Source organism: Pelmatolapia mariae, linkage group LG23 (assembly GCF_036321145.2).
Source record: "Pelmatolapia mariae isolate MD_Pm_ZW linkage group LG23, Pm_UMD_F_2, whole genome shotgun sequence".
NCBI classification, from domain to species: domain Eukaryota; kingdom Metazoa; phylum Chordata; class Actinopteri; order Cichliformes; family Cichlidae; genus Pelmatolapia; species Pelmatolapia mariae.
Window position 1 is genome coordinate 20,623,395 of NC_086246.1, and position 14,188 is coordinate 20,637,582.

A 14,188-nucleotide genomic window follows, 5' to 3' on the forward strand; every position below is an offset into this window, starting at 1 on the left:
TTGCGGTTTGGAGAATTCAGCTTGTATACAGAACATGAAAACGTAAGCATGACTGTGTCATCACAGCATGTATAAAAAGGCTGTTTCTGAAGCGTTCCCTCGCTTACGGCCATACCGCCCTGAACACGCCCGATCTCGTCTGATCTCGGCAGCCAAGCAGGGCCGGGCCTGGTCAGTACTTGGATGGGTGACCGCCTGGGAATACCGGGTGCTGTAAGCTTTTGCACTTCAACACGCAAATGACAGTTTAAATATTGAAACGAATCTGAGGCACTCTTTTAGCTCATTTTCTAATAGGATGGTTAGTGAGTCTTGCGCAAAGAGCTCTCCCACTGATGTAGTAATGTCAAAATCTTCAAGCGTTATATCAATATCACTGTACATGCACAGAGCACCTGTAGATGTTTTTGTGCACAGACTCACAAATGTTTATGACGTGAAGTTTGCAGCATTGAGTATGCATTACAGCTGTGCTGTCATGTGCAGGTATTAAAAAAAATAGAAACCAATCAATATCCTTCACTCTAAATTGTTTTTTAAATCACAACAAAATGGGTTACAGTATCTACATGAACCCCGTTGTCGAGGAAGCCTCTCACTTACGGCCATACCACGCCTGAGCTCATCTGACCTCTGAAGCTAAGCAGGGGCTGTCCTGGATAGTAGCATCACCTTCACCTTGCTCCATGTTAGAAACTCCATGATATCGTGTTCCCTGCTCAGGGTATCACATTGATGCGCATTTACGCAGTATTCTTCGGGACCGCAGCCAGCAGCCAATAAGAATTAAAACTCGTTGCTCATGGGTGTCAGGTGGACACTGTGCCTGCTGCACACTACAAGGTTAACAAGTTCCTCACTACTGAGCCCAGACGGACTAGCCATAGACATTTTCTGCATTTACGGAATAAATAAGTTTGTGCATTTCCTAAATATTTCGTTCTTGTTGTTTTTTTGTTTTACACAAAAGCGAAAGGCAATCAGGAGCGTTGTCACGAAGCCTTTCCTGAAGCTGCCTCCACTGAGTGAGCAGCAGCGCCCTCTGCCGTTTGTGTGTTGAAGTGCAAAAGCTTACAGCACCTGGTATTCCCAGGCGGTCTCCCATCCAAGTACTGACCAGGCCCGACCCTGCTTAGCTTCCGAGATCAGACGAGATCGGGCGTGTTCAGGGTGGTATGGCCGTAAGCGAGTGAAGCCCGCTATAAAAGACCTTTTATAGGCTGCAAATGTCACAGCGTTTAAACTATAGTATTGTGCTAAACTTCATGTGTTACAGCGAGAACATGCAAACCTTTGTTGTTAACTGCAGCTTCAACATTGAGCTGCAAAAATGCTTTTCCCGCAGTAACATCACGATAATAACACATGTTAGGTTCTCACAGCACAGTGTTAAAGTGACAGCGAGCACACAGTGTGTTAGGACCATTTGGAAGTCCAACATTTTTGCGGTTTGGAGAATTCAGCTTGTATACAGAACATGAAAACGTAAGCATGACTGTGTCATCACAGCATGTATAAAAAGGCTGTTTCTGAAGCGTTCCCTCGCTTACGGCCATACCGCCCTTAACACCCCCGATCTCGTCTGATCTCGGCAGCCAAGCAGGGCCGGGCCTGGTCAGTACTTGGATGGGTGACCGCCTGGGAATACCGGGTGCTGTAAGCTTTTGCACTTCAACACGCAAATGACAGTTTAAATATTGAAACGAATCTGAGGCACTCTTTTAGCTCATTTTCTAATAGGATGGTTAGTGAGTCTTGCGCAAAGAGCTCTCCCACTGATGTAGTAATGTCAAAATCTTCAAGCGTTATATCAATATCACTGTACATGCACAGAGCACCTGTAGATGTTTTTGTGCACACACTCACAAATGTTTATGACGTGAAGTTTGCAGCATTGAGTATGCATTACAGCTGTGCTGTCATGTGCAGGTATTAAAAAAAATAGAAACCAATCAATATCCTTCACTCTAAATTGTTTTTTAAATCACAACAAAATGGGTTACAGTATCGACATGAACCCCGTTGTCGAGGACCGCAGCCAGCAGCCAATAAGAATTAAAACTCGTTGCTCATGGGTGTCAGGTGGACACTGTGCCTGCTGCACACTACAAGGTTAACAAGTTCCTCACTACTGAGCCCAGACGGACTAGCCATAGACATTTTCTGCATTTACGGAATAAATAAGTTTGTGCATTTCCTAAATATTTCGTTCTTGTTGTTTTTTTGTTTTACACAAAAGCGAAAGGCAATCAGGAGCGTTGTCACGAAGCCTTTCCTGAAGCTGCCTCCACTGAGTGAGCAGCAGCGCCCTCTGCCGTTTGTGTGTTGAAGTGCAAAAGCTTACAGCACCTGGTATTCCCAGGCGGTCTCCCATCCAAGTACTGACCAGGCCCGACCCTGCTTAGCTTCCGAGATCAGACGAGATCGGGCGTGTTCAGGGTGGTATGGCCGTAAGCGAGTGAAGCCCGCTATAAAAGACCTTTTATAGGCTGCAAATGTCACAGCGTTTAAACTATAGTATTGTGCTAAACTTCATGTGTTACAGCGAGAACATGCAAACCTTTGTTGTTAACTGCAGCTTCAACATTGAGCTGCAAAAATGCTTTTCCCGCAGTAACATCACGATAATAACACATGTTAGGTTCTCACAGCACAGTGTTAAAGTGACAGCGAGCACACAGTGTGTTAGGACCATTTGGAAGTCCAACATTTTTGCGGTTTGGAGAATTCAGCTTGTATACAGAACATGAAAACGTAAGCATGACTGTGTCATCACAGCATGTATAAAAAGGCTGTTTCTGAAGCGTTCCCTCGCTTACGGCCATACCGCCCTGAACACGCCCGATCTCGTCTGATCTCGGCAGCCAAGCAGGGCAGGGCCGGGCCTGGTCAGTACTTGGATGGGTGACCGCCTGGGAATACCGGGTGCTGTAAGCTTTTGCACTTCAACACGCAAATGACAGTTTAAATATTGAAACGAATCTGAGGCACTCTTTTAGCTCATTTTCTAATAGGATGGTTAGTGAGTCTTGCGCAAAGAGCTCTCCCACTGATGTAGTAATGTCAAAATCTTCAAGCGTTATATCAATATCACTGTACATGCACAGAGCACCTGTAGATGTTTTTGTGCACACACTCACAAATGTTTATGACGTGAAGTTTGCAGCATTGAGTATGCATTACAGCTGTGCTGTCATGTGCAGGTATTAAAAAAAATAGAAACCAATCAATATCCTTCACTCTAAATTGTTTTTTAAATCACAACAAAATGGGTTACAGTATCTACATGAACCCCGTTGTCGAGGAAGCCTCTCACTTACGGCCATACCACGCCTGAGCTCATCTGACCTCTGAAGCTAAGCAGGGGCTGTCCTGGATAGTAGCATCACCTTCACCTTGCTCCATGTTAGAAACTCCATGATATCGTGTTCCCTGCTCAGGGTATCACATTGATGCGCATTTACGCAGTATTCTTCGGGACCGCAGCCAGCAGCCAATAAGAATTAAAACTCGTTGCTCATGGGTGTCAGGTGGACACTGTGCCTGCTGCACACTACAAGGTTAACAAGTTCCTCACTACTGAGCCCAGACGGACTAGCCATAGACATTTTCTGCATTTACGGAATAAATAAGTTTGTGCATTTCCTAAATATTTCGTTCTTGTTGTTTTTTTGTTTTACACAAAAGCGAAAGGCAATCAGGAGCGTTGTCACGAAGCCTTTCCTGAAGCTGCCTCCACTGAGTGAGCAGCAGCGCCCTCTGCCGTTTGTGTGTTGAAGTGCAAAAGCTTACAGCACCTGGTATTCCCAGGCGGTCTCCCATCCAAGTACTGACCAGGCCCGACCCTGCTTAGCTTCCGAGATCAGACGAGAGCGGGCGTGTTCAGGGTGGTATGGCCGTAAGCCAGTGAAGCCCGCTATAAAAGACCTTTTATAGGCTGCAAATGTCACAGCGTTTAAACTATAGTATTGTGCTAAACTTCATGTGTTACAGCGAGAACATGCAAACCTTTGTTGTTAACTGCAGCTTCAACATTGAGCTGCAAAAATGCTTTTCCCGCAGTAACATCACGATAATAACACATGTTAGGTTCTCACAGCACAGTGTTAAAGTGACAGCGAGCACACAGTGTGTTAGGACCATTTGGAAGTCCAACATTTTTGCGGTTTGGAGAATTCAGCTTGTATACAGATCATGAAAACGTAAGCATGACTGTGTCATCACAGCATGTATAAAAAGGCTGTTTCTGAAGCGTTCCCTCGCTTACGGCCATACCGCCCTGAACACGCCCGATCTCGTCTGATCTCGGCAGCCAAGCAGGGCCGGGCCTGGTCAGTACTTGGATGGGTGACCGCCTGGGAATACCGGGTGCTGTAAGCTTTTGCACTTCAACACGCAAATGACAGTTTAAATATTGAAACGAATCTGAGGCACTCTTTTAGCTCATTTTCTAATAGGATGGTTAGTGAGTCTTGCGCAAAGAGCTCTCCCACTGATGTAGTAATGTCAAAATCTTCAAGCGTTATATCAATATCACTGTACATGCACAGAGCACCTGTAGATGTTTTTGTGCACACACTCACAAATGTTTATGACGTGAAGTTTGCAGCATTGAGTATGCATTACAGCTGTGCTGTCATGTGCAGGTATTAAAAAAAATAGAAACCAATCAATATCCTTCACTCTAAATTGTTTTTTAAATCACAACAAAATGGGTTACAGTATCTACATGAACCCCGTTGTCGAGGAAGCCTCTCACTTACGGCCATACCACGCCTGAGCTCATCTGACCTCTGAAGCTAAGCAGGGGCTGTCCTGGATAGTAGCATCACCTTCACCTTGCTCCATGTTAGAAACTCCATGATATCGTGTTCCCTGCTCAGGGTATCACATTGATGCGCATTTACGCAGTATTCTTCGGGACCGCAGCCAGCAGCCAATAAGAATTAAAACTCGTTGCTCATGGGTGTCAGGTGGACACTGTGCCTGCTGCACACTACAAGGTTAACAAGTTCCTCACTACTGAGCCCAGACGGACTAGCCATAGACATTTTCTGCATTTACGGAATAAATAAGTTTGTGCATTTCCTAAATATTTCGTTCTTGTTGTTTTTTTGTTTTACACAAAAGCGAAAGGCAATCAGGAGCGTTGTCACGAAGCCTTTCCTGAAGCTGCCTCCACTGAGTGAGCAGCAGCGCCCTCTGCCGTTTGTGTGTTGAAGTGCAAAAGCTTACAGCACCTGGTATTCCCAGGCGGTCTCCCATCCAAGTACTGACCAGGCCCGACCCTGCTTAGCTTCCGAGATCAGACGAGATCGGGCGTGTTCAGGGTGGTATGGCCGTAAGCGAGTGAAGCCCGCTATAAAAGACCTTTTATAGGCTGCAAATGTCACAGCGTTTAAACTATAGTATTGTGCTAAACTTCATGTGTTACAGCGAGAACATGCAAACCTTTGTTGTTAACTGCAGCTTCAACATTGAGCTGCAAAAATGCTTTTCCCGCAGTAACATCACGATAATAACACATGTTAGGTTCTCACAGCACAGTGTTAAAGTGACAGCGAGCACACAGTGTGTTAGGACCATTTGGAAGTCCAACATTTTTGCGGTTTGGAGAATTCAGCTTGTATACAGAACATGAAAACGTAAGCATGACTGTGTCATCACAGCATGTATAAAAAGGCTGTTTCTGAAGCGTTCCCTCGCTTACGGCCATACCGCCCTGAACACGCCCGATCTCGTCTGATCTCGGCAGCCAAGCAGGGCAGGGCCGGGCCTGGTCAGTACTTGGATGGGTGACCGCCTGGGAATACCGGGTGCTGTAAGCTTTTGCACTTCAACACGCAAATGACAGTTTAAATATTGAAACGAATCTGAGGTACTCTTTTAGCTCATTTTCTAATAGGATGGTTAGTGAGTCTTGCGCAAAGAGCTCTCCCACTGATGTAGTAATGTCAAAATCTTCAAGCGTTATATCAATATCACTGTACATGCACAGAGCACCTGTAGATGTTTTTGTGCACACACTCACAAATGTTTATGACGTGAAGTTTGCAGCATTGAGTATGCATTACAGCTGTGCTGTCATGTGCAGGTATTAAAAAAAATAGAAACCAATCAATATCCTTCACTCTAAATTGTTTTTTAAATCACAACAAAATGGGTTACAGTATCTACATGAACCCCGTTGTCGAGGAAACCTCTCACTTACGGCCATACCACGCCTGAGCTCATCTGACCTCTGAAGCTAAGCAGGGGCTGTCCTGGATAGTAGCATCACCTTCAGCTTGCTCCATGTTACAAACTCCATGATATCGTGTTCCCTGCTCAGGGTATCGCATTGATGCGCATTTACGCAGTATTCTTCGGGACCGCAGCCAGCAGCCAATAAGAATTAAAACTCGTTGCTCATGGGTGTCAGGTGGACACTGTGCCTGCTGCACACTACAAGGTTAACAAGTTCCTCACTACTGAGCCCAGACGGACTAGCCATAGACATTTTCTGCATTTACGGAATAAATAAGTTTGTGCATTTCCTAAATATTTCGTTCTTGTTGTTTTTTTGTTTTACACAAAAGCGAAAGGCAATCAGGAGCGTTGTCACGAAGCCTTTCCTGAAGCTGCCTCCACTGAGTGAGCAGCAGCGCCCTCTGCCGTTTGTGTGTTGAAGTGCAAAAGCTTACAGCACCTGGTATTCCCAGGCGGTCTCCCATCCAAGTACTGACCAGGCCCGACCCTGCTTAGCTTCCGAGATCAGACGAGATCGGGCGTGTTCAGGGTGGTATGGCCGTAAGCGAGTGAAGCCCGCTATAAAAGACCTTTTATAGGCTGCAAATGTCACAGCGTTTAAACTATAGTATTGTGCTAAACTTCATGTGTTACAGCGAGAACATGCAAACCTTTGTTGTTAACTGCAGCTTCAACATTGAGCTGCAAAAATGCTTTTCCCGCAGTAACATCACGATAATAACACATGTTAGGTTCTCACAGCACAGTGTTAAAGTGACAGCGAGCACACAGTGTGTTAGGACCATTTGGAAGTCCAACATTTTTGCGGTTTGGAGAATTCAGCTTGTATACAGAACATGAAAACGTAAGCATGACTGTGTCATCACAGCATGTATAAAAAGGCTGTTTCTGAAGCGTTCCATCGCTTACGGCCATACCGCCCTGAACACGCCCGATCTCGTCTGATCTCGGCAGCCAAGCAGGGCCGGGCCTGGTCAGTACTTGGATGGGTGACCGCCTGGGAATACCGGGTGCTGTAAGCTTTTGCACTTCAACACGCAAATGACAGTTTAAATATTGAAACGAATCTGAGGCACTCTTTTAGCTCATTTTCTAATAGGATGGTTAGTGAGTCTTGCGCAAAGAGCTCTCCCACTGATGTAGTAATGTCAAAATCTTCAAGCGTTATATCAATATCACTGTACATGCACAGAGCACCTGTAGATGTTTTTGTGCACACACTCACAAATGTTTATGACGTGAAGTTTGCAGCATTGAGTATGCATTACAGCTGTGCTGTCATGTGCAGGTATTAAAAAAAATAGAAACCAATCAATATCCTTCACTCTAAATTGTTTTTTAAATCACAACAAAATGGGTTACAGTATCTACATGAACCCCGTTGTCGAGGAAGCCTCTCACTTACGGCCATACCACGCCTGAACTCATCTGACCTCTGAAGCTAAGCAGGGGCTGTCCTGGATAGTAACATCACCTTCACCTTGCTCCATGTTAGAAACTCCATGATATCGTGTTCCCTGCTCAGGGTATCACATTGATGCGCATTTACGCAGTATTCTTCGGGACCGCAGCCAGCAGCCAATAAGAATTAAAACTCGTTGCTCATGGGTGTCAGGTGGACACTGTGCCTGCTGCACACTACAAGGTTAACAAGTTCCTCACTACTGAGCCCAGACGGACTAGCCATAGACATTTTCTGCATTTACGGAATAAATAAGTTTGTGCATTTCCTAAATATTTCGTTCTTGTTGTTTTTTTGTTTTACACAAAAGCGAAAGGCAATCAGGAGCGTTGTCACGAAGCCTTTCCTGAAGCTGCCTCCACTGAGTGAGCAGCAGCGCCCTCTGCCGTTTGTGTGTTGAAGTGCAAAAGCTTACAGCACCTGGTATTCCCAGGCGGTCTCCCATCCAAGTACTGACCAGGCCCGACCCTGCTTAGCTTCCGAGATCAGACGAGATCGGGCGTGTTCAGGGTGGTATGGCCGTAAGCGAGTGAAGCCCGCTATAAAAGACCTTTTATAGGCTGCAAATGTCACAGCGTTTAAACTATAGTATTGTGCTAAACTTCATGTGTTACAGCGAGAACATGCAAACCTTTGTTGTTAACTGCAGCTTCAACATTGAGCTGCAAAAATGCTTTTCCCGCAGTAACATCACGATAATAACACATGTTAGGTTCTCACAGCACAGTGTTAAAGTGACAGCGAGCACACAGTGTGTTAGGACCATTTGGAAGTCCAACATTTTTGCGGTTTGGAGAATTCAGCTTGTATACAGAACATGAAAACGTAAGCATGACTGTGTCATCACAGCATGTATAAAAAGGCTGTTTCTGAAGCGTTCCCTCGCTTACGGCCATACCGCCCTGAACACGCCCGATCTCGTCTGATCTCGGCAGCCAAGCAGGGCCGGGCCTGGTCAGTACTTGGATGGGTGACCGCCTGGGAATACCGGGTGCTGTAAGCTTTTGCACTTCAACACGCAAATGACAGTTTAAATATTGAAACGAATCTGAGGCACTCTTTTAGCTCATTTTCTAATAGGATGGTTAGTGAGTCTTGCGCAAAGAGCTCTCCCACTGATGTAGTAATGTCAAAATCTTCAAGCGCTATATCAATATCACTGTACATGCACAGAGCACCTGTAGATGTTTTTGTGCACACACTCACAAATGTTTATGACGTGAAGTTTGCAGCATTGAGTATGCATTACAGCTGTGCTGTCATGTGCAGGTATTAAAAAAAATAGAAACCAATCAATATCCTTCACTCTAAATTGTTTTTTAAATCACAACAAAATGGGTTACAGTATCTACATGAACCCCGTTGTCGAGGAAGCCTCTCACTTACGGCCATACCACGCCTGAGCTCATCTGACCTCTGAAGCTAAGCAGGGGCTGTCCTGGATAGTAGCATCACCTTCACCTTGCTCCATGTTAGAAACTCCATGATATCGTGTTCCTTGCTCAGGGTATCACATTGATGCGCATTTACGCAGTATTCTTCGGGACCGCAGCCAGCAGCCAATAAGAATTAAAACTCGTTGCTCATGGGTGTCAGGTGGACACTGTGCCTGCTGCACACTACAAGGTTAACAAGTTCCTCACTACTGAGCCCAGACGGACTAGCCATAGACATTTTCTGCATTTACGGAATAAATAAGTTTGTGCATTTCCTAAATATTTCGTTCTTGTTGTTTTTTTGTTTTACACAAAAGCGAAAGGCAATCAGGAGCGTTGTCACGAAGCCTTTCCTGAAGCTGCCTCCACTGAGTGAGCAGCAGCGCCCTCTGCCGTTTGTGTGTTGAAGTGCAAAAGCTTACAGCACCTGGTATTCCCAGGCGGTCTCCCATCCAAGTACTGACCAGGCCCGACCCTGCTTAGCTTCCGAGATCAGACGAGATCGGGCGTGTTCAGGGTGGTATGGCCGTAAGCGAGTGAAGCCCGCTATAAAAGACCTTTTATAGGCTGCAAATGTCACAGCGTTTAAACTATAGTATTGTGCTAAACTTCATGTGTTACAGCGAGAACATGCAAACCTTTGTTGTTAACTGCAGCTTCAACATTGAGCTGCAAAAATGCTTTTCCCGCAGTAACATCACGATAATAACACGTTAGGTTCTCACAGCACAGTGTTAAAGTGACAGCGAGCACACAGTGTGTTAGGACCATTTGGAAGTCCAACATTTTTGCGGTTTGGAGAATTCAGCTTGTATACAGAACATGAAAACGTAAGCATGACTGTGTCATCACAGCATGTATAAAAAGGCTGTTTCTGAAGCGTTCCATCGCTTACGGCCATACCGCCCTGAACACGCCCGATCTCGTCTGATCTCGGCAGCCAAGCAGGGCCGGGCCTGGTCAGTACTTGGATGGGTGACCGCCTGGGAATACCGGGTGCTGTAAGCTTTTGCACTTCAACACGCAAATGACAGTTTAAATATTGAAACGAATCTGAGGCACTCTTTTAGCTCATTTTCTAATAGGATGGTTAGTGAGTCTTGCGCAAAGAGCTCTCCCACTGATGTAGTAATGTCAAAATCTTCAAGCGTTATATCAATATCACTGTACATGCACAGAGCACCTGTAGATGTTTTTGTGCACACACTCACAAATGTTTATGACGTGAAGTTTGCAGCATTGAGTATGCATTACAGCTGTGCTGTCATGTGCAGGTATTAAAAAAAATAGAAACCAATCAATATCCTTCACTCTAAATTGTTTTTTAAATCACAACAAAATGGGTTACAGTATCTACATGAACCCCGTTGTCGAGGAAGCCTCTCACTTACGGCCATACCACGCCTGAGCTCATCTGACCTCTGAAGCTAAGCAGGGGCTGTCCTGGATAGTAGCATCACCTTCAGCTTGCTCCATGTTACAAACTCCATGATATCGTGTTCCCTGCTCAGGGTATCGCATTGATGCGCATTTACGCAGTATTCTTCGGGACCGCAGCCAGCAGCCAATAAGAATTAAAACTCGTTGCTCATGGGTGTCAGGTGGACACTGTGCCTGCTGCACACTACAAGGTTAACAAGTTCCTCACTACTGAGCCCAGACGGACTAGCCATAGACATTTTCTGCATTTACGGAATAAATAAGTTTGTGCATTTCCTAAATATTTCGTTCTTGTTGTTTTTTTGTTTTACACAAAAGCGAAAGGCAATCAGGAGCGTTGTCACGAAGCCTTTCCTGAAGCTGCCTCCACTGAGTGAGCAGCAGCGCCCTCTGCCGTTTGTGTGTTGAAGTGCAAAAGCTTACAGCACCTGGTATTCCCAGGCGGTCTCCTATCCAAGTACTGACCAGGCCCGACCCTGCTTAGCTTCCGAGATCAGACGAGATCGGGCGTGTTCAGGGTGGTATGGCCGTAAGCGAGTGAAGCCCGCTATAAAAGACCTTTTATAGGCTGCAAATGTCACAGCGTTTAAACTATAGTATTGTGCTAAACTTCATGTGTTACAGCGAGAACATGCAAACCTTTGTTGTTAACTGCAGCTTCAACATTGAGCTGCAAAAATGCTTTTCCCGCAGTAACATCACGATAATAACACATGTTAGGTTCTCACAGCACAGTGTTAAAGTGACAGCGAGCACACAGTGTGTTAGGACCATTTGGAAGTCCAACATTTTTGCGGTTTGGAGAATTCAGCTTGTATACAGAACATGAAAACGTAAGCATGACTGTGTCATCACAGCATGTATAAAAAGGCTGTTTCTGAAGCGTTCCCTCGCTTACGGCCATACCGCCCTGAACACGCCCGATCTCGTCTGATCTCGGCAGCCAAGCAGGGCCGGGCCTGGTCAGTACTTGGATGGGTGACCGCCTGGGAATACCGGGTGCTGTAAGCTTTTGCACTTCAACACGCAAATGACAGTTTAAATATTGAAACGAATCTGAGGCACTCTTTTAGCTCATTTTCTAATAGGATGGTTAGTGAGTCTTGCGCAAAGAGCTCTCCCACTGATGTAGTAATGTCAAAATCTTCAAGCGTTATATCAATATCACTGTACATGCACAGAGCACCTGTAGATGTTTTTGTGCACACACTCACAAATGTTTATGACGTGAAGTTTGCAGCATTGAGTATGCATTACAGCTGTGCTGTCATGTGCAGGTATTAAAAAAAATAGAAACCAATCAATATCCTTCACTCTAAATTGTTTTTTAAATCACAACAAAATGGGTTACAGTATCTACATGAACCCCGTTGTCGAGGAAGCCTCTCACTTACGGCCATACCACGCCTGAACTCATCTGACCTCTGAAGCTAAGCAGGGGCTGTCCTGGATAGTAGCATCACCTTCACCTTGCTCCATGTTAGAAACTCCATGATATCGTGTTCCCTGCTCAGGGTATCACATTGATGCGCATTTACGCAGTATTCTTCGGGACCGCAGCCAGCAGCCAATAAGAATTAAAACTCGTTGCTCATGGGTGTCAGGTGGACACTGTGCCTGCTGCACACTACAAGGTTAACAAGTTCCTCACTACTGAGCCCAGACGGACTAGCCATAGACATTTTCTGCATTTACGGAATAAATAAGTTTGTGCATTTCCTAAATATTTCGTTCTTGTTGTTTTTTTGTTTTACACAAAAGTGAAAGGCAATCAGGAGCGTTGTCACGAAGCCTTTCCTGAAGCTGCCTCCACTGAGTGAGCAGCAGCGCCCTCTGCCGTTTGTGTGTTGAAGTGCAAAAGCTTACAGCACCTGGTATTCCCAGGCGGTCTCCCATCCAAGTACTGACCAGGCCCGACGCTGCTTAGCTTCCGAGATCAGACGAGATCGGGCGTGTTCAGGGTGGTATGGCCGTAAGCGAGTGACGACCGCTATAAAAGACCTTTTATAGGCTGCAAATGTCACAGCGTTTAAACTATAGTATTGTGCTAAACTTCATGTGTTACAGCGAGAACATGCAAACCTTTGTTGTTAACTGCAGCTTCAACATTGAGCTGCAAAAATGCTTTTCCCGCAGTAACATCACGATAATAACACATGTTAGGTTCTCACAGCACAGTGTTAAAGTGACAGCGAGCACACAGTGTGTTAGGACCATTTGGAAGTCCAACATTTTTGCGGTTTGGAGAATTCAGCTTGTATACAGAACATGAAAACGTAAGCATGACTGTGTCATCACAGCATGTATAAAAAGGCTGTTTCTGAAGCATTCCCTCCCTTACGGCCATACCGCCCTGAACACCCCCGATCTCGTCTGATCTCGGCAGCCAAGCAGGGCCGGGCCTGGTCAGTACTTGGATGGGTGACCGCCTGGGAATACCGGGTGCTGTAAGCTTTTGCACTTCAACACGCAAATGACAGTTTAAATATTGAAACGAATCTGAGGCACTCTTTTAGCTCATTTTCTAATAGGATGGTTAGTGAGTCTTGCGCAAAGAGCTCTCCCACTGATGTAGTAATGTCAAAATCTTCAAGCGTTATATCAATATCACTGTACATGCACAGAGCACCTGTAGATGTTTTTGTGCACACACTCACAAATGTTTATGACGTGAAGTTTGCAGCATTGAGTATGCATTACAGCTGTGCTGTCATGTGCAGGTATTAAAAAAAATAGAAACCAATCAATATCCTTCACTCTAAATTGTTTTTTAAATCACAACAAAATGGGTTACAGTATCTACATGAACCCCGTTGTCGAGGAAGCCTCTCACTTACGGCCATACCACGCCTGAGCTCATCTGACCTCTGAAGCTAAGCAGGGGCTGTCCTGGATAGTAGCATCACCTTCACCTTGCTCCATGTTAGAAACTCCATGATATCGTGTTCCCTGCTCAGGGTATCACATTGATGCGCATTTACGCAGTATTCTTCGGGACCGCAGCCAGCAGCCAATAAGAATTAAAACTCGTTGCTCATGGGTGTCAGGCGGACACTGTGCCTGCTGCACACTACAAGGTTAACAAGTTCCTCACTACTGAGCCCAGACGGACTAGCCATAGACATTTTCTGCATTTACGGAATAAATAAGTTTGTGCATTTCCTAAATATTTCGTTCTTGTTGTTTTTTTGTTTTACACAAAAGCGAAAGGCAATCAGGAGCGTTGTCACGAAGCCTTTCCTGAAGCTGCCTCCACTGAGTGAGCAGCAGCGCCCTCTGCCGTTTGTGTGTTGAAGTGCAAAAGCTTACAGCACCTGGTATTCCCAGGCGGTCTCCCATCCAAGTACTGACCAGGCCCGACCCTGCTTAGCTTCCGAGATCAGACGAGATCGGGCGTGTTCAGGGTGGTATGGCCGTAAGCGAGTGAAGCCCGCTATAAAAGACCTTTTATAGGCTGCAAATGTCACAGCGTTTAAACTATAGTATTGTGCTAAACTTCATGTGTTACAGCGAGAACATGCAAACCTTTGTTGTTAACTGCAGCTTCAACATTGAGCTGCAAAAATGCTTTTCCCGCAGTAACATCACGATAATAACACAT

At 45.4% G+C, this 14,188-nt stretch overlaps 20 non-coding genes across 20 annotated transcripts; 10 read left to right on the top strand and 10 right to left on the bottom strand.

The window, feature by feature from the left end:
- The first annotated feature begins 101 nt into the window (after nucleotides 1-101).
- On the top strand, nucleotides 102-220 carry LOC134621493 (5S ribosomal RNA). The gene has a single exon (XR_010092249.1). It is a non-coding gene; the product is annotated as a 5S ribosomal RNA (ribosomal RNA).
- Nucleotides 221-1,068: 848 nt separating this feature from the next.
- On the bottom strand, nucleotides 1,069-1,187 carry LOC134622051 (5S ribosomal RNA). Its single transcript, XR_010092759.1, has one exon. It is a non-coding gene; the product is annotated as a 5S ribosomal RNA (ribosomal RNA).
- Nucleotides 1,188-1,544: 357 nt separating this feature from the next.
- LOC134621671 (5S ribosomal RNA) lies at nucleotides 1,545-1,663 on the top strand. Its single transcript, XR_010092419.1, has one exon. It is a non-coding gene; the product is annotated as a 5S ribosomal RNA (ribosomal RNA).
- Nucleotides 1,664-2,337: 674 nt separating this feature from the next.
- On the bottom strand, nucleotides 2,338-2,456 carry LOC134622052 (5S ribosomal RNA). The gene has a single exon (XR_010092760.1). It is a non-coding gene; the product is annotated as a 5S ribosomal RNA (ribosomal RNA).
- A 357-nt stretch (nucleotides 2,457-2,813) lies between these two features.
- Nucleotides 2,814-2,937, top strand: LOC134621753 (5S ribosomal RNA). Its single transcript, XR_010092497.1, has one exon. It is a non-coding gene; the product is annotated as a 5S ribosomal RNA (ribosomal RNA).
- Nucleotides 2,938-3,785: 848 nt separating this feature from the next.
- Nucleotides 3,786-3,904, bottom strand: LOC134621519 (5S ribosomal RNA). Its single transcript, XR_010092274.1, has one exon. It is a non-coding gene; the product is annotated as a 5S ribosomal RNA (ribosomal RNA).
- A 357-nt stretch (nucleotides 3,905-4,261) lies between these two features.
- LOC134621494 (5S ribosomal RNA) lies at nucleotides 4,262-4,380 on the top strand. The gene has a single exon (XR_010092250.1). It is a non-coding gene; the product is annotated as a 5S ribosomal RNA (ribosomal RNA).
- An 848-nt stretch (nucleotides 4,381-5,228) lies between these two features.
- LOC134622053 (5S ribosomal RNA) lies at nucleotides 5,229-5,347 on the bottom strand. The gene has a single exon (XR_010092761.1). It is a non-coding gene; the product is annotated as a 5S ribosomal RNA (ribosomal RNA).
- A 357-nt stretch (nucleotides 5,348-5,704) lies between these two features.
- On the top strand, nucleotides 5,705-5,828 carry LOC134621754 (5S ribosomal RNA). The gene has a single exon (XR_010092498.1). It is a non-coding gene; the product is annotated as a 5S ribosomal RNA (ribosomal RNA).
- An 848-nt stretch (nucleotides 5,829-6,676) lies between these two features.
- LOC134622054 (5S ribosomal RNA) lies at nucleotides 6,677-6,795 on the bottom strand. Its single transcript, XR_010092762.1, has one exon. It is a non-coding gene; the product is annotated as a 5S ribosomal RNA (ribosomal RNA).
- Nucleotides 6,796-7,152: 357 nt separating this feature from the next.
- Nucleotides 7,153-7,271, top strand: LOC134621495 (5S ribosomal RNA). Its single transcript, XR_010092251.1, has one exon. It is a non-coding gene; the product is annotated as a 5S ribosomal RNA (ribosomal RNA).
- Nucleotides 7,272-8,119: 848 nt separating this feature from the next.
- On the bottom strand, nucleotides 8,120-8,238 carry LOC134622055 (5S ribosomal RNA). Its single transcript, XR_010092763.1, has one exon. It is a non-coding gene; the product is annotated as a 5S ribosomal RNA (ribosomal RNA).
- Nucleotides 8,239-8,595: 357 nt separating this feature from the next.
- On the top strand, nucleotides 8,596-8,714 carry LOC134621496 (5S ribosomal RNA). The gene has a single exon (XR_010092252.1). It is a non-coding gene; the product is annotated as a 5S ribosomal RNA (ribosomal RNA).
- Nucleotides 8,715-9,562: 848 nt separating this feature from the next.
- LOC134622056 (5S ribosomal RNA) lies at nucleotides 9,563-9,681 on the bottom strand. The gene has a single exon (XR_010092764.1). It is a non-coding gene; the product is annotated as a 5S ribosomal RNA (ribosomal RNA).
- A 355-nt stretch (nucleotides 9,682-10,036) lies between these two features.
- LOC134621497 (5S ribosomal RNA) lies at nucleotides 10,037-10,155 on the top strand. The gene has a single exon (XR_010092253.1). It is a non-coding gene; the product is annotated as a 5S ribosomal RNA (ribosomal RNA).
- An 848-nt stretch (nucleotides 10,156-11,003) lies between these two features.
- LOC134622148 (5S ribosomal RNA) lies at nucleotides 11,004-11,122 on the bottom strand. The gene has a single exon (XR_010092851.1). It is a non-coding gene; the product is annotated as a 5S ribosomal RNA (ribosomal RNA).
- A 357-nt stretch (nucleotides 11,123-11,479) lies between these two features.
- LOC134621498 (5S ribosomal RNA) lies at nucleotides 11,480-11,598 on the top strand. The gene has a single exon (XR_010092254.1). It is a non-coding gene; the product is annotated as a 5S ribosomal RNA (ribosomal RNA).
- Nucleotides 11,599-12,446: 848 nt separating this feature from the next.
- LOC134622177 (5S ribosomal RNA) lies at nucleotides 12,447-12,565 on the bottom strand. The gene has a single exon (XR_010092878.1). It is a non-coding gene; the product is annotated as a 5S ribosomal RNA (ribosomal RNA).
- Nucleotides 12,566-12,922: 357 nt separating this feature from the next.
- On the top strand, nucleotides 12,923-13,041 carry LOC134621725 (5S ribosomal RNA). The gene has a single exon (XR_010092470.1). It is a non-coding gene; the product is annotated as a 5S ribosomal RNA (ribosomal RNA).
- Nucleotides 13,042-13,889: 848 nt separating this feature from the next.
- LOC134622058 (5S ribosomal RNA) lies at nucleotides 13,890-14,008 on the bottom strand. Its single transcript, XR_010092766.1, has one exon. It is a non-coding gene; the product is annotated as a 5S ribosomal RNA (ribosomal RNA).
- Between the last annotated feature and the right edge of the window lie 180 nt (nucleotides 14,009-14,188).